Source organism: Eulemur rufifrons, chromosome 16 (assembly GCF_041146395.1).
Source record: "Eulemur rufifrons isolate Redbay chromosome 16, OSU_ERuf_1, whole genome shotgun sequence".
Taxonomy (NCBI): Eukaryota; Metazoa; Chordata; class Mammalia; order Primates; family Lemuridae; genus Eulemur; species Eulemur rufifrons.
Genome location: NC_090998.1, coordinates 9961986 through 9987249, shown reverse-complemented (window position 1 = coordinate 9987249; position 25264 = coordinate 9961986). Strand labels below are relative to the sequence as shown.

Sequence of the window (25264 nt, the reverse complement as noted above, 5' to 3'; positions counted from 1 at the left end):
CAATAGGGGATATGAAAGTTTTCTGTTCTACTATACCACACAGATTGCATAAACAAGCAAAAAAAATGAAGTGTCCTAGAATGCACTAAATTAATATGATGAAAATATTCTTTGTTAACAAAAAGACATTCTAATAGAATTGTTGATTTTTAGAATTATATGAAGTTTCCACTGAGGCCCAAAAATCATTGAACCATTTCTGCCTCAGGAAACTATGCCAGAGAGTATTAATTAGTTGCCAAAATGGTGACCTGCTTTCCTCCCACATTATACATTCAAGATGTGTGGAATCTCTGCCTTGGGTTCATAGAGTTACAACGTACTAGCTGATGTTTAATGTGCCCAGCCCAGCACATAATACCTAGCCAAATGCATGATGGGTTCTGAATAAATACTTCTCCAAATATGTTTGCAGCACTTTTAGTTTTATATTAGCCATCATTTTATTTCCCTTTAGTATGCCATGCACATCCAAAGACTTGGCTCTGTTTCTCCCAGTCTCTTTTATTTACTTCATTGCCCATGGGAATTTTAGTATTTGTCCTTTTTGACATGTCTTTTATCAGTTTAAACACATTCAAAAGTCAATTTCACAAAATTTTCACTTGGCCATGACCACACATCTTATGCTTTCATTTCTGAGCAACTGTCCAGTAAACAGCTCTGACCACATTCAGTTTTAGCATCACAGGTTGAAGTGAGCATCCTGCCAAGAGCACGGTTTCTCACCACAAAGTTGCACTGTGGCCTCAGAATATCCTCCCCTTGTGGTGCTCAGGAAGGGTCTAATACATGCTTAGGCATTAGGGCTGGCCTGTAGCTTACTGGCCAAGAAAGACAGTTGATTAGATCTTGCTGGGTATTGTCAACTACCAAAAGTAATTTCTAAATAGTTTATGGAGGTGGCGGTGATTCTCAAATGACTTGAACAGAGGCTGTTGGCAAAAACACTGTAACTTTTCTTCTAAAAATAGTTTTAAGAGGTCAAATAAATATGTATATATGAAGCCCTTACATGCATGTTTCTAGTCAAATTGTTATTTATGCATAAATTCAGTTTGTTGGTTTTGTTCCAATTATTAGAAAGTATTTTTTCTGAAAGCTATGCCATGTCCTTTTGCAATTCCACATGACATAAACCATTCCTGATACTCAGCAAATCCCCAGTAAGTGTTTCATCGTGACAGTTGCAGATTTACTGTATGCTCTGCATTGAGAAAGAAATTGGAGTTTATTTGCACATGTTATTTATCTAAGTAAATTTTTTTAACGCACCAGATAGGAGTCATCATAGAGTTTTCCTCTATAAGAATCCTTTCCACACTCTTATCAATTTTGCTTAGGGATCTTTGTATTTGGCACTGTATCTCCCTGTGCTTAGCTTTGTCATGGTATTTATTTTAAAGAACTTTTCTAAGTATGTTTTTCTGACTTCCCCATAGGCTGTAAGTTAGTGATTGAACTAAATGAAACGGATAGGATATTCAAATACTCTGTTTCTACCCTATCTCCGATTCCTATCTCCTTTTCTCAGTCTTGTGTTTAAGAGATAATTTCAGACCTAAAGCTACAAATATGAAAATAATTCTTCGGGTAAGTGTGATTCAGGTTTCTCCATAAAAAGCCACATTTAAACATCTATTCATTTCCTTTCCTAAACCAAATATATGTAAAAATGTGGCTGTAAGAAAATATCAGCTTATATTTCCTTCATATAGATCTAATTTTACTATATGTACTAGTCAATGGAAAATGTTGAATGTTGGCATAGGAATGTCAGAAAACAACATTTTTTTCTTCAACTTATTTTATATTCATTTATCTTGTTTACTTTTTAATTTGTTTTATATTTATTCATTTTCTATCAAACTAAAATGTGAACTCCATGAAAGCAAGAAATTTTGTCTGGACTGTTTACTTTGATATTCTCAAAGCCTAGAAAGATGCCTAGTAAATAGTATTTACTAATAAAAGGAATTGAACAATTTTTTTTATTGTCCAACTTTAACATATCACCATACAAAAGTTGCTTTCCTTCCTTAGCATATCTTTCAGTTTTGAAATTAATACTTTGCTTTTACTTAAAATTTTATGATGTGATCATTATATCATCTTATTTTATCTTATGTCTAATCTCAATATTTTATATAAGTAAATACAAATATAATGTATATTTAACTAAATCTTGTTATCTGGTATCAACTTTTATATGTTTATATATTTTTATGTACATCAAGGTGCATATTAATTTCTAATTCTTCTGCATATGATATATGAATGGTAAAGATCTAATTTCACATTTTTATTAAAATAAAAAAATTCTCAGCACTAATTATTGAATAGAATCTCATTTCCTACTTTCTCTGCAATGTTACCTCATATTTTTTTCTATGCATATGACTTTCTTGTCTTTGCTTTTTCCCTTCTTAATTTATCTATCTTCTTATATTACTTTGTCTTAATATAGTATAAACTATATTAAACTATGTTATACTATGTTTAAACTTAACATAGTTTTAACATAGGTCTCAATATCTAGTAGAACAAAGCCCTAACATTTTCATCATCTTTGTACTGATCTGCCTACTCCTGGTATTTAATATTTAACGCACATTTAGGATTCTACTTTGTAAGTCCCACAACAAAACCTGGCATATTAATTGGAATTGAATTGAATATCTAAAATATTTACGACTAATTGACACCTTTATGATATTCAGGAATCCTATCAAAATTTTTTTAGTTATTTTTAAAAATATTTCCATACAAGTATACAATAGGTCCCATATAGATCTTATCTATTTTTGCTAGATTTACTATAAATTACTTATTTCTATTGTTATTGTTAACAGTATGTTAAAAAGTTAGTTGTTTCTGTTTATTTTTGACCTCCAGAAATATAATAGTTTTTACAAATGATGGCTACATTTGGTAATACTAATATTATTCCTACTAAGTGGTCATTAAATTTTTTTTAATGTAGATAAATATATGATGGGCCAACTTTTTTAAGTCCTGATCTCTGCAATTTCCTTTGGTGTTCTTAAATTTGCTGCAGAATCTCCACAGTGATATTGAAAAGAAGCAGTATTAGTGACCACTTTGTCTTCGTGATTTTCTAAAAGACTTCTAATATGATGAAGTTCAGAATGATGTTTACATGTGTCCTAGTATGTATGTTAAGGATTGCTTTTTATCATGAAAATGTATTGAATTATAGCAAATGTGCTTTCCATCTTGACTTGATCATGTTTTATTTATTTCTGTTTCTTAACTATTGTTTGTAGAAAATTGCATTTAAAGATTTTTCTGCCAAAGGAAAATTACTACTACAATCCTATAATAAACTCAATTTGATCATCTATATTAGTTTTATACACTGCTTGATTTGATTTGGTACTATTTTAGGATTTTGCAACATTGTTCATAAATGAGATTGATTTTCTTTTTCCTTTCATAACACATTGTGATATTATTTGGGCATCAGTGTAATTCTAGTTTTAATGAAAGAAATAACAACTGTATCTTTTTATTTCTGCTACTGTGTAGAAGAGTTTATATAACAAAATGATCTCTTTCTTGAAAGTTTATTGTTCTCCTGTAAAACTATATATAGATATATATAATATATATTAAATATATGGCTTTTGTGTCATCCACATGGGAAGCTTTTTAATAAACTACTGATTTCATTAAAATTATTCTAGCTTTAGACATATATTTAGATCAATTTTGGTATATTAGATTTTTCTATGAATTTTTTCCTTTAATATACATTTTCTAAATCATTGTCATATAATTATCAAAGTATCTCTTGTTATTTGAATGACTCATGTGTAATTATGACCTGTTTTGTAGTTCTAGTAACTTTATGTTTTTCTTAATCAGTTTTACCAAACTTCTTTATTTTATAAGTCAAAGTAACAGTTTTTTGTTTTGAGGATTAATTATATTTTATCTTTGTTGTCTCTGTAGCCCTTTGTTACTACCCTAATTCAGATAACAATTATTAATCCACTGCATTATTCAAAAAAGATGTTTAACTTTTTGGCCTCCATTCTTTTCCACACTGACGCCTGGAGAATATGGTATTTCTAAAACACAAACAATAAGTTTCTAATCTACTAAGACATATCAAAAGTAATTGTATTTGTCAGATAATTTGCAAATGCCATCCAAATTATCAACATTATTTGTTATCAACTCATTCATAAAATTGTTTTCATTATTATTTTTGTGATATGCATGGATCTGTCCTGATGTCTCATTTTTTAATTCTTGCCAATGCTAATTCATGTTTTTTTCCTCCTCTCCTGTTCGTCTTTTTTTGGGGGTGGGGATGAGGGATTTAGTCTTGCTAATGGGTAATCAATTTCAGTAAATGTGTTTATGCTAATTTTTTCATATATTATACATAGTTATAATGTCTAATTGTTCTATTAGCTGAATATTATTGTCCAATAATTACCCTTTATTTATTGAATTGATTGTGAATTTATTGATGGAAGTTTTGTTTTTAGGAGAACATATTGAGAGTTAATATGAATGACTGCTTTCTTAGCTGTTACTCTCCATATTATTGTTTTCTTCTATGGAATGCAGGAGTATTATTAATTATTATTATTATATTCTAAAGAGCTACAATTACTTATTTTTTAAATAAGTGATTTATTTTAGAATAGTCTTAAAGTTATAGAAAATTTCAAAGATAGTACAGAGAGTTCCATGTACCTTATACCCAGTTTTCCTTATTATTCATATTACTATTTTACATTAGTGTGGTCCATTTGTCACAGTTAATGAAACAATATTGATACATTATTGTTAAAGAACATACTTTATTTAGATTTGCTAAGTTTTTATCTAATGTCCTTTTTATGTTCCCTCATCCCATTCAGGACACCACATTACATTTAATTGTCACGTCTCCTTAGTCTCATTTTGACAATGACAGTTTCCTTATTGTTTTTTAATATAATAGAAATCATGAGTAGCTGAAAATCAGAACCTTAAGGCATTAATTGATCATGTTGCTATTCTGACACGAGATTTGGTGCAATTGCTCTGAGGAACAAAGGGAGAGCAACATAATGTGCGATATCCACAAGGAAAAAGGAGAAAAGCACAGAGGGATCCGAGACATCCACATACGTCATCACACAGGAATGAATATTCACCAAAAGATGAAAAGCATTTAAGCTAGGTGTGTGATGGCTCATCATGGAATTATTTATTTTGTATACATTGTATATCTTTATAATTAAAAGGCAATATATAGGTATATGCTCACATGTGTGTGTATGATAGATGTATCTCTATGATTCCAACCTGCATGATGCAGCATACTTGATTTCACTCAAACTTATAACAGCTTTTGCATAAGATGACTAAAATGTTTATTTAATTTTCTTCTCTGTTTATTTTCCCACGGTTCTTATTTTTATAATAATTTTTCACTGATTGAGAAAGAAATCGTTATCATCCCATTATTTGTTTTTCAAAACTGTGCTACTTCTTATCACTGAATTCATCATTTTCAAGTTCTGAATGTTATTAGAACCTAACATTTATCCAGCAATGGGTGATCCCACTTCATCTACCACATTGGTGAATATTTTTATGTAGTGATAAGGCAGAAGTACTGTGGTTTGTGTTATGGTTTTCCACAGGAAGATGAGATTAGAAAAACATTTGTCAGATCTTTCTCAGTGATTGAAATTAACTGAGAAGCTGTACTTTCAGTTCTAAATTAGGAACTCAGGACATGTCCACATTTTCTAGTTTTATAGAAGGCTTTTATCCACAAGAATCAAGATCTTTCTTTTCCGATCAGGAGGGTGTGTGTGTGTGGGTGGATGGGTGGGTGTCTGGGTGTGTTTTTAACTGTTACTGAAGAAATGAGGAACTATATCTGAACATCAAGAAAGTTTCTAAAAATGTTTACATCATAAGGTAATTCTAACTGTTTCTTGAGCCTTTGAATGGAATTACTAAGGGCAGGGAAAGCTTATCGCTTCTGAGGGACATATATTCTTTACCATCGTATCTGAGAGCAGGTAATTAGGATATTCTTATTAAAAAATCAAAAGTTATGATGTCACTGTAAGAAGCCTTGTCTCTAAGCAAACCAAGAAAATGTGTCTTTATATGTGGGATTACATTTGAATTTTCAAAGTTAAGCGTTTTCTGATCTTGTAGAAGGCACTTACCTTTGATACATACATCACAAGCAAGATGAAGCAAGTTATATCCGTGCCTTCCAACTCTCATGATAAAATATGAAATAACTTTTATTTTTGAAACCTAAGCACTATCCATGCTTTTAATACTTATTTTTTTTTTCTGGGAGCTCTGCTAGATACTGTGAGATGTTACTATATAAACACATGTGAGATTATTTTTGTTAATGATGATGATGATGATAATTCGTTGCTGTTGCTGCTGGTGCTGCTGATGCCACGGACAGAAACTGAGTGAAAATGTATTAGGAAAAAGCATTCAGAAAAAAATTCGTATGTCTTACCTGAGATTAGCTTGCAAAGAAATCAATTATTATCATATTAAATAAACTATAAACACTTGATCTTCGCCAAAGACTGAGAAATGATGAAAGTATAAATAAAAACTATGTGTGCTGTTATTCAATATCAGTAATGTGAAATGTTTTTATTAAATATCTTGTTAATAAAATAGGTGAATTAAAATACCGATTATATTGTTATGACATTTACAAATTATTAGTCATTATTTTACAACCAAAATATATAAAGTTAATTTTACCTGGCTCTATGTGACTTGTCATTTCCAGTATTATTTTTTTAGATCTATATTGGTGAAAATTTTTCTGTATTTCACTGTTCCATTAAAAATATATTATCTCACACTAGGAAAGAAAATAGAAAAATAAATAAATGCCTAGTTTTATTTCATTGAGGAATCCTTTGTGAATTGAAAACTTTAGATTCATCTCTGTGATGGATGTGTAGTCACAGTTATATAAAGGGCTTGATTCATGATCAGAGGGCTTCTCACAACTTGGGTATGTACTTTCCACATAAATGTGTAGTTTTCCTTCTGTATAATTTTAAGATATCTGGAAGTTTATGCAAACATATAAGGCATAGGAAAGCAATTTACTCTGAGTCATCTTATGTTCACTTTATGTTTATTTCATATTATGTTCATGTTATAATTTAAACAAAGTCTTTAGAAACTTGAATATTTTTTTCCCTTTATTTCATTAACTACTTTTAATAAAGACACTCACAATTTGAGCAAGCCAGCTTAGAATACTGAAATGGCATTAGTACCTGGAATCAGAATTGAATTTTACTCAAACTCTTACCACTCTCTAGCTTAGAGATGGAGTTAATCCACAACTTGTGTGTATTTTAGTTTCTTTTTCTATCAAATAGAGATCAATAACATGCCATATTTACCTGAGTGGATTTATATATTATTCAAGTCAACTGATATGTATTTGAAAGTGCTCCTTATCCTAAAAGTGTTATAAATTGCTCAAAGTTGGTAGCGTTATATTAAATAAGCAATATGATTTTGGCCATTCTAAGATTCAATTTCTTCACTCATAAGATGATATGAACTCTTAACTTCACCTGTTTAATACTTGAATTATATATTATATGCACAAATATGTTTAATTTTTAGGTATGATTAGTATTATCTACATTATAAAATGCTTTTAAGTATTCAGTAAATGATTAATATTTCTAGAAGACAGCAAAATGATTCTTGTTTTGTTGAGAGGCAAGATCTCTAATTTATCTTTATCCTAAAACTTTAGATTCTATTATTTTAGCTCACATATGTCCTTCACTATAAAGAAAATTAGACACACTAACCTTTACTGAATGTTTACTATGTGATTGGTCTTATGGACACTAAGTTCATTATGTCTTTTTTCACCTTTTAAATATCCATAGCAGGTTATGTTGATACCTTTTCCTTTTGCTTTCTTTCTTCTTTTGCAAGTTGGAGACTTGTATGCAAAAGTTAAATTATGTGGGAAGATCAAGTTAGTAAATGTGTATCTGTGATTTAAACAAATGTCTATCTCCCTACTTCTGTCTTTTTCACCACATCAAGTGTCTTTATTCTAATGCTGGATTTTATTATACATTATGAATTAACTCATTTAATAGAACATAATATTTTGCTAAAAATACTTTGACATGGAATAAATATAATTTTATTTATAAAGCAAAATATAAGTAAACATCCTATTAAATGCCGTAATATAAAACAAAATTAAATTCATGTTATACATTTAAAAGGATATTCACAGGAAGTATGTTCATGGAAATGGAAAGTTGAATTTCAAAAATTTAGCCCCAAATGGCTGACAGGCCATGACTCATATCAGCCTGAATTGTTTTTCTCCAGAGATGAATGAATTCCATAATTATAACTTGGAATTGGCAAAGAATGATACTTCTACATTATGGCAAAAGTGAAGATTTATACTAATCACAAGCAAATGTAGAGAAAACTGTAAGTTCTATATTCCTTTTGTCCCCTCAGTATACTGAAGTGAATCTTGGAAACTATGTGATTAAATCTGTGACAATCATTCTTTTTCTTTTGTTTTATTTCAGAATATTACAGGGGTACAAATGTTTAGGTTACATGTATTACCTTTGCCCTGCCCAAATCAGAGCTACAAGTGTGTCCATCCCCCAGACAGTGCTCACTGCACCTATTGGGTGTGAATATACCCATGGGGTGTGAATATACCCATCCCCTCCTCCCTGCTCCCACCTTCCCATCACCCGATGAATGTTATTACTATATGTGCACATAAGTGTTGATCAGTTAATACCAGTTTGATAGTACATGTGGTGCTTATTTTTCCATTCTTGTGATACTTTACTTAGTAAAATGGGCTCCAGCTCTATCCAGGATAATACAAGAGGTGTCAGATCACTATTGTTTTTTTTGTGGCTGAGTAGTACTCCATGGTATTCTTTTTCTGCCAAATAAAGATATAAAACATCCCGTATTTACCTTAGTGAATTTTACCTTCACAAGCAAAGCAGAAATGACATTAACTCCAATATAATATTGCAATACACAACAAAATTATGGTACTAAAAACTATTGAGATTAAGATTTTTTCATGCCTTAAAAATGATAAGATTATTTATCATGATATTGACAATTAAGACAGGAGGTTCTAAGGCATCAGTGAGAAACTGGCTTTGAGGAAAACTAAGAAGTGAAAAACAGGAGAGAAAAGATTTTTTTAAATTACTCCAGAGTTAATTCCTTTGACAATATAGAAATTATGATTTGATTACTATTTACAGAAATGTTTCTGAGTGTAGTGAAGAAGATATGGTCTCCAATGTCTTTTTTTTTAAGCCGGAATATTATTTATAAGAGAACTTGAGATATCTTATACAAAAAAGAAAACAACATACTACCCTCACCTATTAATTCTAATTAAAAACTAAGAAATAAATTATTAACAAATAGCATCACTTCACAAGAGTTATTGGAATGCAAATGTGCCCTATGCAATAATTCCTCTTTGGACAGAACTTTTCAAACATTTCAAAAATTTGAAACGCACATGCCCTTAACTCAGCAATTACTGTTGTGGGAATTTCTCCCAGAGAAGGATTGAAAAATATGCACAGGGTATATGAAATGCAGCATTATTTCTAATAGCAAAAACTAAGAAACAGTTTAAATGTCCATTTGAAACAACTGGAAAGTCTGTCAATAATTAGATTCCATTCAGATGTCAATGAAATACAATGCAGCTCTTTATAAAAATTTGGTGTCATTGTAAGTCATGACATGGAAAAAACATCTGAATAATGCCTTAGTGAAAAAATAATGAACAGAATATTTTGTATAGCTTCTTAAATATGTGTTTTAAAAACAAGGTTGAATGGAACTGTCTTTATTTATTTTCCATTGACATGTAATATCTGTACATATTCAATATTTATGGGATACTGAGTCATATTTCCATACAAGTATACAGTGTGTAATGATCAAATCAGAGTGATCACCTCAAACATTTACCATTTCTTTGTGTTGGGAACATTCAAAACCTTCTCTTCTAGGTATTTGAAGATATACAATAAATTATCATTAACTACAGTCTCCCTACAGTACTATAGAACACTGGAAATGATTCCTCCTCTCTAGCTGTAGTTTTATACCCATAAGCCAACCTCTACATAACTTCCCCTGTCTTCCATTTCCCAGTCTTTAATAACCACAAATCTACTCTCTACTTCTATGAGCTAAATTATTTTAGTTCCCACATATGAGTGAGAACATGAGGTATTTATCTTTCTCTGCCTGATTTATTTCACTTAACATGATGTCCTACAACTCATCCGTGTTTGTGAGAATAATAGGATTTCATTATTATTTATGGCTCGATAGTATTCCATTATGTATACATGTACCACATTTTCTTTATCTATTCATCTGTTGAGGGACACTTAGGTTGATTTCATATCTTGGTTATTGTGAATAGTGCCACAGTAAACATGGGTTGCAGATGTCTATCTCTTCAATATACTGATTTCCTTTCCTTCGTGCAAATATCCAGTAGTGGGATTGCTGGATACCATGGTAGTTCTTTATTTAGTTTATTGAGAAACCTCCATCTTGTTTTCCATAGTTATTGTCCTAATTTACATTCCCTTCAACAATGTCCAAATATTCTCCTTTACCTTTGTCCTCAGTAGCATGCTATTTTATTTTATTTTTGTCTTTTGGATAATAGCCATTCTAACTGGGGAGAAACAATATCTAATTGTGGTTTTGATTTGAATTTTCCAGATGATTAGAGATGTTGAGCACTTTTTCATGTACTTGTTTGCCAATTGTATGTCTTCTTTTCAGAAATATTTATTCAGAACCTTTGTCCACTTTTAATCAGATTTATTTATTTTTTTATTTTTATTTTTATTTTTATTTTTATTTTTTTTACTGTTGAGTTGTTTGAGTTCCTTGCATATTCTGGATATTAGTCCCTTGTCATGTGAATAGTTTCTCCCATTCTACAGGCTATTCCTCCGTTCTGTCAATTGTTTCATTTTCAATGCAGATGCTTTTTAGTTTGGTAAAGCCCCATTTGCCTATTCTTGCTTTTTTTGCCTGTGCTTTTACAGTCTTATCCATAAAATCTTTATCTAAACATATGTCTTGCAGCATTTCCCCTATGATTTCTTCGAGCAGTTTTATAGTTTCAGGTCCTACATTTAAGTATTTAATTCATTTTGAGTTGACTTTTGTATATGGTGTGAGATAGGGGTCTAGATTCATTCTTCTGCATATATTTATCTGGGTTTCCCAGAACCATTTATTGAAGAGGCTGTCCTTTCCCCAATGTACATTCTCGGTGCCTTTGTTGAAAATCAGTTCACTGTAAATACATGGATTTATTTCTGGGTTTTCTATTCTGTTCCATTGATTTTTTTTTTTTTTTTTTTTTTATGCCAGTACCATGCTATTTTGGTTACTATAGTCTTGTAGTATGTATTGAAGTCAGGAAATGTGATGCTGCCAGTTTTATTTTTCCTCAGAATTGCTTTAGCTATCTTGGGTCTTTTGTGGTTCCATACAAATTTGAGGATTGTTTTTTCTATTTTTGTGAAGAATGTTATTAGAACTTTGATAGGGATTGCATTGAATCTTTACATTGATTTGATATTCTGGTTATTTTAACAATTAATTCTTCTAATCCATGAACATGAGATGTCTTTCCATTTTTTGTGTCCTCTTTAATTTCATTCATCAATGTTTTATAGTTTTCATTGTAGAGATCTTTAACTTCTGTGGTTAACTTTATTTTGGGTGTTTTATTTTTTTGTAGGTATTAAATTGTTTTCTTGATTTCTTTTTCAGCTAGTTTATAGGCGTATAGAAATTGTGATTTTGTATGTTGATTTTGTATCCTGCAACTTTACTGAATTTATTTATCAGTCCTAAGAGTTTTTTGGTGGTGTCTTTAGGTTTTTTTAGGTATAAGACCATGTCATCAGCAAAAAGGAACAATTTGACTTCTTCTTTTCCAATTGGATGCACTTTCTTTCTTTCTCTTGGCTGATTCCTCTGGCTAGGACTTCCAGTATTATGTTGAATAAGAGTGGTAAAAATGGTCATCCTTGTGTTATTCCAGTTCTTAGAGGAAAAGCTTTCAGCTTTTCCCTACTCAGTATAATCCTAGCTGTGGATTAGTCATATGTGGCCTTTGTTGTGTTTAGGTATCTTTTTTTCTTTACCTAATTTGTTGGGTTTTTATTATAACAGTATGTTTAATTTATCAAATATTTTACCTATGTTTATCAAGAAGTTCATATGGTCTCTATTGTTGATTCTGTTGATGTGATATATCACAATTATCAGTTTGCATATGTTGAACTATCCTCTCACGCTTGGTATAAATCTCATTTAATTACGATGTATTGTGTTCTTATGTGTTGTTGGATTTATTTTGCTAGTATTTTGTTGAAGAATTTTGTGTTTACGTCATCAGGGATATTAGCCTGTAGTTTCCTTGTCTTTTGCTTCCCTGTCTGGTTTTGGTATTAGGGTAATGCTCTCCTCATAGAATGAGTGGGCAACTATTCCCTCCATTTTAATTTTTTGTATAGTTTGAATAGAACTAGTATTAGTTCTTTTTAAAATGTTTATTAAAATTCAGCAGTGAATCCATCAGTTTCTGGGATTTTCTTTAATAATAGTCTTGTTATTACTTCTTCAATCTTGTTGTTTGTTATATCTGTTCAGATTTTCTATTTCTTCATGGTTCAATCTTGGTTGGTTGTATGTGTCCAGGAATTTATCTCCTTTTTCTAGGTTTTCCTATTTGTTGGATATATTTGTTCACAATAGTCTCTAATGATCCTCTTTGTTTTTGTGATATATGTTTTTTTTCTCTTTTTCAGCTCTATCTGTGTCTGCTGTTTTACTATTATTTAGTCTAGCTAAAGGCTTCACAATTTTGTTTTATTTTTAAAACAACTTTTCATTGATTTTCTTGTTTCAATTTTATTTCTGCTCTTATCTTTATTATTTTTTTCTAGTAATTTTGGCTTTGGTTTTTCACGTTTTTCTAGTTTCTTGAGTGCATCATTCAATTGTTTAATCTTTATATTTTTTTCTTTGATGTAGGCATTTATTGCTACAAACATTCCTCTGAATACTATTCTGTATCTCCCAGGGTTTGGTATGCTGTGTTTCTATTTTCATTTGTTCCAAGAAATTTTTTTTATTCTTTCTTAATTTTTTTCATTGAACCATTGTTCAGGACATGTTGTTTGATTTCCATGTATTCACAGTTTTCAAATTTCCTCTTGTTATTGATTTCTAGTCAGAAAAGATACTTGATATAATAATTTTTTGACATTATTAAGACTTGTCAAATGTATGGTCTATCCTAGAGAATGTTCCATATGCTGATGAGGAGAATGTGTGATCTGCAGCAGCTGGATGAAATGTTTTGTACATGTCAGTTAGGTTTATTTGTCCAAAATGTAGTCTAACTCCTATGTTTCCTTGTTGATTTTCTGCCTAGATGATCTGTTCATTGCTGAAAGTGAGGTGTTGATGTCCCCTAGTCCTTTGTATTACAATCTATCTCTCCCTTGAGATCTATTAATAATTGCTTAATATATTTGGGTACTCTGCTATTTGGTAAATATACAATTATTGTATCCTATTGCTGAAGTGACCTCTTATCATTATATAATAATCTTCTTTGTCTCTTTTTATAGTTTTTTACTTAAAGCCTATTTTATCTGATATAAATATAGTTACTCCTGCTCTTTTTGGTCTCCATTTTCATGGACTATCTTTTCCATCCCTTCACTCTCAGTCTCCATGTGTTTTTAGAGGTGAAGTGAGTTTCTTGTCAGCAGCATATAGTTTGGTCTTCTTTTTTTTATTCATTCAGTCACTCTATGTCTTTTAATTGGATAATTTAGTCAATTTGCATTCAATGTTTTTATTGATAGGTAAGGACTTAATATTGTTATTTTGTTATTTGTTTTCTAAAGGAACAACTCTCTTCCTTTTTTTCCTGTCTTATTGTCTTCCTTTGTGATTAAGCTATTTTCTCTAATAATAAATTTTAATTCTTTTGTTCTTACTTTTTCTGTATCTATTATAGGTTTTTGTTTTGTGGTTACCCTAAGGCTTACAAAAACATCTTATAGCTATAACAAGCATTTTAAACTGATTGTAATTTAACTTTGATCACAAAGAAAAGAAACAAACAAAGAAAAAACTGAAAATTCTATACTTTAACTCCATCTCCCCCCACATTATGACTTTTTGTTGTCTGGGTTTACATTTTTTTATATAGCTTTTCTCTTAAAAAATTGTGCAGTTATTATCATTTTGATAGATTTGTTTTTTAGTCTTCATTCTAAAGATATGAGTGGTTTACCACACCACAATTACAGTATTAGAATGTTGTGAATTTGTCTGTGTACTTACTTTTACTAGCGGGCTTTATACCTTCAAATGTTTTCTTATTGCATGTCAGTGCCCTTGTCTTTCTAATTGAAGAATTGCCTTTAGGATATCTTGTAAGACAGATCTTTTGGTGATGAATTCTCTCAGCTTTTATCTGGGAAAGTCTTTTTCTTTCCATCATGTTGAAGGATAGTTTTGCTGGGTATAATATCATAGTTGGCAATTTGCTTATTTGTTTTTCCTTCATCACTCTGAGTGTGTCATCCCACTCCCTCTCAGCCTGTAAGGTTTCTGCTAAGATATCTGCTAACAGATGTTATCAAATTCCATTATATGGTATTTACTTCTTTTCTCTTGCTTCTTTTAGAATCCTCTCTTTGTCCTTGACATTTGATAATTTGAATATTATATGATTTGGGGTAGACTTATTTGGGTTGAATCTGCTTGGCAATCTTTAACTTTACTGTATTTGGCTGTTCATATCTTTCTGTAGGTTTAGGACAGCCCACAGCCTCCCAGAACACCACCATAATGGGACTTGCCCACAGACCATGGTTGTTACGGCTTGCAGCTACTGAAATTTTGGGGTCTTAGGCAATTTTGGTCAGCCAGTGGTGAAGTGGACTAGGACTCAGGTGGCTTTGACTGGGCAGTGGATTCCTCTCTGGACCAGGGTTGGTCTAAATATTCCCTCCATGGGCACAGGTCTAGAACCAAGGTCCACAGGAACTCTGTCTTGCGCTATGCTCTAATGTGGCAAGAACAGCACTAAGTTACTATGCACAGTTCAACATTAACTTTTATTTCCTTCCCTCAGCAAGCACGTTTTCTCCATGCACTGAATTTCCTGAAATAGAGGCAGGAGTGGGTTAGGAAAAGTGAGTTTCCTTTCTAACCTATTTAATGTGTTTTTTCTTGTAACTATGCTAAACCCAGGTACTGTGAGAGCTCATCTAAGTTCTTTAGCTCTTTTGAATGTGCTTTCTTGCATAGATAGTTATTCAATGTGATGTTTCTGTGAGAGGAAAATTGTTGAGAGGTCCATTTGGTCATCTTGCTTTCCTGTCATTTTCTTAATTGTTTACTGGTTGTTTATATATTTTTTTCCTTTATTCCTTTCTCCTCTCTTGTTTTTTATCTTTATGATTTGAATGTTTTCTGTAGGGATAATGTTTGATTAGTATCTATTAATATTTCTCATTTGTGTATCTGCTCTGCCAGTGAGATTTATAATTTTGTGTCTTTTCATGATGATAAATGTTGGTCTTTTGCTTCCAGATATAGGAGTCCTTTAAGCATTTCTTGTAAGGCCAATCTAATGAAGATAAATTTTCTCAATTTTTTCTTATCTGGGAAAGAATTTATTTTTACTTCACTCCTAAAGTATATCTTTGCTAGTATAGTATTCTTGGTTGACAGAAGTTCTTTCAACACTTTGAATACATTATTCCATTTTCTCCTGGCCTGCTGCTGGACAAAGTGGTGTTGCTGGTGGTGGTGGTAGTGGAGCCCTAGCAGGCTGCTTTCAGGCTCTGAGGAGCACATGGATGGGCCCTCTATTTTGGGGGCAGTCCACTGCTGTATCGGACCACCTGTTCCCTGAGTTTAGGGCTCTGAGGGGACTTGTTACCAGGGTCATGGCTATATCATTGGGTTCCACTATGTCACTATGTTGCAGACCTTGTGGTGGACATGAAGAGGTGACACCTGGGCCACAAGGATGTGAAGATGCAAGAGTTATTGGGCCTCAGGGATGTGAAGATGTAGGAGGTATTGGGCCCTAGGGAAAATTGCACTTTGGTGGTGCCTACAGTCTCAAAGTGGTACAGTGCTGTCACAGCCTGGGTCTCTGGGAAGGTTGCAAACAAAGTGTAAAAATTTTCCCTCTAGAATAATGCAGTTGCATACACTCTTGGAATCTCCCTCTACTGGACTCAGGGCTGTGGGGTTCTCCTGTAGCAAGGATTGCAGGCGTTTATAATAGGGATGAGAGTTGCAAGGAATCCTCTGCTTACTATTTTCCCACAATGTGTGGTCTCTCTTGGCTCCAAGCTGATCCATGCCAGCTGCTTCACTTCCCTTTGTATACTGCCACCCTGAGTTTCTGTATCTCAGAAAGTCTTTGTCATATTATGGCTGAATTCCAGTATTCTCCCTTAGATACTCTAATACAAATATATATGTAGTTATATATTCATTGTTTTGGTCCTTCTTTATAGAGGTGAGCACTGGGCACCTCTAGTTAACCATATTGAAGATGCTCTCTTTTTTCTCTGCCTACCTTTATTATGGTATCTGCATTGAAAATAACAAATTATAAGCACAATTTATTCTAGGGGTAATTGATAAAATTGTAGAGAAGACTAGGAAGAAATATTACATTTTTATTCTTTAATTATTTACAAAGTACTTATGTCATCTGTTCCAGGAAAAACAATTTAATTCCCTCATTAAAAAAATACTCTAACGTTTATATTAAATACAAAGATACTTAAATCCTTTAAGATTCTTTTTTTGATATTCCCCTTTCTCTTTTTTTCTTTGACAGCATCTCCATGTTTTCTCTGATGTTCCATTGCTATAGTTATGGGAATCCATTTCATTATTATGGTAACAATATGGAGTGCCATATTCATAAATTGTGAGTTATAGCAAAAATAAATTGCGACATTGTTGATATAACAGTTGCAATGTATTACTTTCATTAGTATTCAGACACACAGAAATATAAACTATTAATAGTAATATTGAATGTGTCCTTATATTTTTGCTGCTAGTCTAGAAATTTCTAAACAATATTTCCTTAGATTATAAGTTCCTATCAACACAAATCTTTTTAATACATGTGATTATTTTAATAGCATTATTCAACCAAGGAGTTCCAATATCCTTGAAACATAAGTGAATATTTTTTAGCATTTTAAAGTACAAATCATGTATATATACACATACACACTAAGATTTAGGTAACTATCCAATGGTGTTAAAAAAAAGTACAAAAGAATTATTAATTCTAGCCCATAATTCACTGTAGATTTTGTATTTCTTGTAACAATGAAGGAGTAATTGTAAAAAGTAAAAGATATTTAGGTTTGGCATTACTTTGTCTATGAATGTGTAAAAATATGTTTTCTAGTATGACCATATGGCTTAACGATCTGAAATTTTAGAATTGGAATGAAAAAGGCATTTATTAATAATTTGCTTAGACAAAATCTGCTGTAATATTTAGACATAACAAATTAATAATATATTCTCCCTTTTCAGAAAGTTTCTGTGGCCCATGTCCTAAAAACTAGATATGTAATAGGAATAACTGCTATCAATTTTTTGATGAGAAAAAAATTGGTATGAGAGTCAGACTTCTTATATGTGTCAAAATTCCAGTCTCCTGAAGATATACAACAGAGTGGACCAGGTAGAGTATTTGTTTTAATTCTATATTCTATATTTAAATCTAACATATGAGACAACTCACTGGAGTATGAATCTTTAACATAAGACAGGTACTAAGACTTAGTCCAATACCCACCCCAAATTTTTCCTCATTAAAAATAAATAAGCACAGAAATTGCAGATATTGTGTATGTGTTGCTTAGGTGGGAATAAAATGCTAGTTAGGGGAGAGAATCCATTTATTTTCAAGTAAGGGAAAAAAATGACTAAATGGTTGTGGCCTTGTAATTCACTAAAATCATGAGCAATAGTTTCATTTGTAGTGTGCTTTTGATTTCAAACATGATTTCCTTAAATTGGTGAAGTCATATCATTGGATGGGACTAGTACTAATTTCAACAAATGGATTCTGGCAGTGGGAAGATGGCATCATTCCCTCATCTAACCAGTAAGTCTGTGGCCCAATGGGTCTCTAGTTTTGTATTTTTTCCTCAGCTACCTATATGATTACTCTGATCACTCATTTCACACCATCCCAGGACATTCCCTCCCACATTCTATAAAATTTAGCAAAAAGTGCTTAGGCCCTAAATTTAGGAGAACATGGTATTGGTTGCAGGGCAGCCAGGACAAATAATAATGAGTAACACAAGTTGTAAACTATATGATAAGTACTGTGGAAGGTGGATCTAATACTATGTCCATTCTACGAATAAGGCGACTGAAGCAGAGAGGATAAGTATCACATGTATTCTTTTTTTAATTTCTTACTAGATTTGTTGAGATATAACTTACACACAATAAACTGTACATATATAAAGTATAACATCTTATAAATTTTGACAAATATATGCACTCATGAAACCACTAATAACATTAAAATAACTGATATGTTAATTGTGTGGAAAACTTTCTGCCTGAACTTTTGTGATCCCTCCTCTGTGCCTCTCCCTCCATAACTCTTTTTGGTTCCCAGGAAGCTAGTCCATTTTCTGTCAATTTAGATAAATTTGCAATTCATGGAATTTAATATAAATGGAGTCTCAAGGTATGTATTATTTTTATGTTTGTTTTTTTGCTCAGCAAAATTATTTTGAGATTCAGCAATCTCACTGAATTAATAAAGAGTTAGATTATTTTTATTTCTGAGAGGTACATGATTGTGGATGTAGCACAGATTATTTCTCCTTTCATTTGTTGATGTACATTTAGGTAGTTCCAAGTTGTTGATTGTTACAAATAAAGCTGCTTGTAGAAAAGTGTGAGATGATAAAACTCAATAAATAATAAAGCTGTTTGCTGTGAACACTTGTGTACAAGTCTTCATATGAACAAACACGTTCCTTTCTCTTACACTAATATCTAGAAGCAGAATGGCTGAATCATATGATATGTATACATTTAACTTTTTTAGAAGTATCAAACTGTTATCTAAAGTGGTTGTGAAATTTTACAAATTTTACATTACCTCCAGCAGTATATAAAAGAAAAACTGAGTGGGCAGATACCCCACATCCTGGTCAACACTTGTTTTGATTAGCCTCTTAAATTTTAGACACACTAATAATTATGTATTGGTATATCATTATGGTATAAACTCTCATCTCCCTAATGATGAATAATGTTGAATATAATTAGTTGTGCTTATTTTACATTCATTTAAAATGTCTCTATTTTACTGATCTGCTTTGAACCTTATGATTTACTATTTTCTTACTCTGGGTTAAGTTTTCTTTTTTCTAGTCTCTTACAGTGAAAGCTGAGATACAAATTTGAAACTTTTCTTCTTTTCTAATAAAAGTTTTTGTGCTACTAATAAATGAGATGATTTGGCAATACCCACATATATAAAAATACTGTCTTCATTTGCATTCAGTTAAAAATAGCTTCTAATTTTCCTTTTGCATATTGATCATTTACAAACAAACAAACAAACAAAAAATTCAGCCAACCAAAAATATCATTCCTGGAAAAACTGTCCTTTAAAATTAAGGTCAGATGTGTAGATTGCCAATATTTTCTTCCATTCTGTAGTTTGTCTATTTGCTCTGTTGATTATTTCCTTAGCTGTACAGAAGCTTTTTAATTTGATCAAGTCCCATTTGTTGTTGTTATTGCTGCTGTAATTGCCTATGGGGACTTAGTCATAAACTTTTTGCCTAGACTGAGATCTAGAAGAGTTTTTACAACATTTTCTTCTAGAATTTTTATAATTTCATGCCTTACATTTAAGTCTTTTATCCACCTTGAATAATTTTTTTGTATGATGAGAGATAGGGGTCCTGTTTTATTCTTCTGCATGTGGCTATCCAATTTTCCCAGCACCATTTATTGAATAAGACTTCATTTCCCTAGTGTGCATCATTGTCTGCTGTATCAAAGATCAGTTAGCTGTAGGTAGATGGTTTTATATCTGGGTTCTCTATTCTGTTTCATTGATCTAGGTCCCTAGTTTTGTACCACCACATGCTGTTTTGATTACTATAGCCTTGTAATATAGTTTGAAGTCAGGTAATGTGTTGCCCACAGCTTTATTCTTTTTGCTTAGGATTGCTTTGGCAATCTGGTTCCAAATGAAGCATAGAATTATTTTTTCTAGATCTGTGAAATATGTTGTTGGTATTTTGATGGGGGTTGCATTGAATCTATAAATCACTTTGGGCAGTATGGAGATTTCAACAATATTGATTCTACCGACCCATGAGCAGGATATGTTTCCCCATTTGTTTGTGTCATCTGCAATTACTTTTCTCAGTGTTTCATAGTTCTTGTCGAGATCCTTCACCTTCTTGGTTAAAGTATATTCGTAGGTATTTCATTTTATTTATGACTATTGTGAATGGTATTAAGTCTTTGATTCAACTCTCAGCCTAACTGTAATTGGTATACATAGAAATGCTACCGATTTGTGTACATTGATTTTATATCCTGAGACTTTTCTGAACTTATTTATCACTTCCAGGAGTCTCCTGGAATCTTTCAAAAGTAACTCAAGAATGGAAAAACAAGCACCACATGTACTTTCTAACACATTGGAACTCACTGATGGGCACTCAAGTGCAGAGAGTAGTAAAAATCTTAAATAATCAAGCAGAGGGAGTAGGAAGGAGGGGAGGAGCAAAAACCCACCTAACATACACAATGACCACTATTTGAGTGATGGGAACCTTTACAGCCCTGACTCAAACCATGTATCAAAAACATTTGTACCCCTTAATATTCTGAAATTTAAAAAAATTAAAAAAGAAGGATATGCAAATATATTCATACAAATAGCAAAGCTGGGATTATTTGTAAAATTTGATATGGTAATATGATTAAAATATTTTACTCCAGAAAAAAAAATGAAGGCCAGATAAAAACTTTCCTAGTTATACAATAACTAAGGAAGTTTGTTACCATTAGACCTAGCCAGAAGAAGTGCTAAAGGAAGTTCAAGTTGAATTAAAAGTATGATAAAAAGCAACATGAATGCATATGAAACAATAAATCTCACCATCGAAGGTAAATATGTAGACAAATACACAATAATGTGATACTGTAAAGGTTGCATGTAAATCACTTTTAGCACAAGTATTAAAGATGAAAGACAAAAGTATTACGAATAACTATAATGTCAAAAATTGGTTATTGGATACAAATATAAAATAAACTGAATTCTGAAATCAATGCCATAAAGTGAGAGAGCGGACTAAAATGTAGAGATTTGTATGTGATTGATTTTGAGTTATTATCAGGTAAAATGTACTGTTATTACAATAAGTAGTTTTATGCAAGCCTCATGATAACAAAAAAAAAAAATCTATAGTAAATACATGCAAAAAGGATAAGGAGAAAGAATCACAGTATATAATTACAAAAAAAAAAAAAAATTACCAAATCACAAAGGAAGACAGCAAGACAGGAAGAAAGGAACAAATAAATACAAAAGATTAAAAAAAACAACAACAACCAATAATTAACAGATTGGCAATAGTAAGTCCTTTTCTATCAAGAGTTACTTTAAATTTAAAGGGATTAAACTCACTTATCAAAACACATTGGGTGAATGAATGGATAAAATAAAACAAACAAGATTCAACTATATGATGCATACAAGAGAGGCACTTTAGAGTTAATGATCCCATGCCAATGGTAACCATTACATAGTAATAAAATGGCCAATTCAACAGGAAGCTATATCAATTATAAATATATTAATATTACCTACTATTAGAACACAAATATATAAAGCAAATATTGACAGATATGAAGGAAGAAATAGATAGCATCACAATAATAGAAGGAAACTATAAGACCCCCTTTCAATAAAAGACAGATAAATTAGACAGGAAATCAATAAGGAAACAGTAGACTTAACACTACAGACCAAATGGCCCTAACAGACACATACTGAACATCCTCCCAAAAGTAGCAGAGAACACACGCTTCTCAAGTGTACATGACACATTCTCCAAGACAGATTATATGCTAGGTCACAAAAAAGTCTTAATAAATTTAAGAGGATTGAAATCATTTCAATACCACAATGGAATGAAACTAGAATTCAATAGTAGAAGGAAAATGGAAACGTTCACAAATACATGGAAATTAAACAGCATACTTTTGAATAAACATTGGGTCAAAGAGAAAATCAAAATGAAAATCAGAAAATATCTCAAGATAGATAAAGCATGATATGTCAAAACTTATGGGATACAGACAGATCAGTACTAAGAGGGAATTGTGTAGCTCTACATGCCAATATTAAAAAAGAAAAAAGACTTCACATAAACAAGTTAACATTATACTTCAAGGTACTAGAAAAAGCAGAACAAATTAAGCATAAAGGTAGGTGAAGGAAAGAAATAATAAAGATTAATGCAGAAATAAATGAAATAGAGAATAGAAAAGCAACAGGGAAAAAAAGAACTAAGAAAGCTCAGTTGGTTCTACAAGTTCAATTCAATCTCCCTTAAAATGCCAATGCCATTTTTACAGAAATAGAAAATACATTTCTAAAATTCACATGGAACCACAAAAGACACCAAAGAGCCAAAGCCATGTTGAGCAAGAGTTACAAAGCTGGAGGCATCACAATTCCTGATTCCAAAATATTTTGCAAAGTTAGAATAATCACAACTGTTTGATAGTGGATTAAAAACAGACATATAGACCAGTGGACTAGAATAGAGAGCACAGAAAAAACCCACACATATATGTTCAACTGATCTTCAATAAGAGTGCCAAAATACACAATGGGGAAAAAAGTAAAGCCTGTATAATAAATAGTGATGGGGAAACAGGATATCCACATGCAAAAGAATAAAATTGGATACTTATCTGACTCTATACAGAAAAATGATCTCAAAATGGATAAAATTCTTAAATGTAAGACCTGAACCCCTAAGACTCCAAGAAGAAAACATAGTGAAAAAATCTCTGGACATTGATCTTGGCAATTTTTTGCATGTGACACTAAAGCCCAGACAACAACAGCAAAAATACACAGTGAAATTATGTGAAATTAAAATCTTCTGCACAGCAAAGGAAACAATCAATAAAGTGAAAAGGAAACCTACAGAATAGGAGAAATATTTGTAAATCATATATTTGATAAAGGATTACTATCCAAAATATATTAATATAAGTAACACAGATCAAAAACAAAAACACTGATAACCCAATTTAAAAATGAGCTAATGAACTCCAGTGAGAATGGCCTTTATCAAAAAGTCCCAAAACAACACATGTTGGCATGGACGCAGAGAGACAGGAACACTCATACGCTGCTGGTGGGACTGCAAACTAGTGCAACCCCTGTGGAAAGCATTATGGAGATACCTTAAACAGATTCAAGTAAACCTACCATTCGATCCAGCAATTCCATATTGGGCATCTACCCAAAGGAACAAAAGTCATTCTATGACAAAGACACCTGTACCCGAATGTTTATAGCATCACAATTCACAATTGCAAAGATGTGGAAACAACCCAAATGCCCATCAATTCATGAATGGATTAGTAAATTGTGGTATATGTATACCATGGAGTATTACTCAGCTATAAGAAATAACGGTGATATGACGTCTCTTTGGTTCTCCTGGAGAGAGTTGGAACCCATTCTATTAAGTGAAGTATCCCAAGAATGGAAAAACAAGCATCACAAGTACTCACCAGCAAATTGGTTTCCCTGATCATCACCTAAATGCACATTTGGGAATTATACCAGTTGGATATCAGAGTGAGGTGGGGGGGTGGGGGGAGGGGAAATGTGTATGCCTACATGATGAGTGTGATGCGTACTGTCTGGGGAATGGGCACGCTTGGAGCTCTGACTCGGGGGAATGGGTGGTACATGGGCAACATATGTAACCTGAACTTTTGTACCCCCATAATAAGCTGAAATAAAAAAAAAAAAAAAACACACACACACACACACAAAAATGAGCTAATGACTTGATTAGAAATTTTTCCAGAGAATGCATGGAAAAGGTAAATAAATATATAAAAAGGCTCTTAACATCACTAATCATCAGGGAAATGAAAATCAAAACCACAGTGGGATATCATCTCACATTCGTTATTATACATTGTCTATCATTTAAAACAAAACAAAACAAAAACCCAAAACCAAAAGAGAACAAATGTTGGCAAGGATGTGGAGAAAAAGGAGCTCTTGTACACTGTTGGAGGGAATGTAAATTTGTGCAGCCATTATAGAAAACAGTACGGAGATTCTTCAAAAACTAAAAATAAAACTAGTATATAATACAACGAAGTCACTCCTGAGTATATCTCTAAAGGAACTAAAATCCAAATCTCAGGGAACTGCACTCCTGTGTTTTTTGCAGCATAATTCACAGTAGCCAAGACATGGAAGCAATCGATGTAGAATGAATAAAGAAAATATGGTCTATACTTGCAATGAAATATTATTCAGCTTGTCCAGCCAACACTACTATTTTTAGAGTTTTTTTTTTTTTTTTCATTTTGTGTTTTTCTTAGCATTTCTCAAATAAAAGTGAAAAATACCTTAAAAGTTGAGACAGAGATCGAGGTGTTCCTGGGGCAATGAGCGGGAGGCAGAGCGGAGGACAATGATCTGAAGGGAGAGGCGGAGACTGAACAGCCCGGGCGAAGGGGAGCACGGGCGACTCTGACAGAGGGGAAAGTTTGTGATTTATCCTCACTGATGAATGAAGAGGCTGCCTGGGAGAACACAGACAATGAGGAGAGGGAAAGTGAGCTGTGATGGGACAATGATTTAATTCATAAGAAAAATAAGTGGGAGAGGCTAAAGGAGAATGAAGTCAATAGCACGGTTCTGAGTCATCAGATACATACTGACAAGAGCCAAATTTGGAAGTTTAGAGTAAGGCAATTTCTTTAGTACCCACAAGCTAATGACTTCCAAATTACA

At 32.1% G+C, this 25264-nt stretch overlaps 1 pseudogene; it reads left to right on the top strand.

Annotated features, from left to right (window-relative positions):
* Window positions 1-8405: 8405 nt before the first annotated feature.
* LOC138396831 (NKG2-D type II integral membrane protein-like) lies at window positions 8406-24919 on the top strand (annotated as a pseudogene).
* Window positions 24920-25264: the final 345 nt, after the last annotated feature.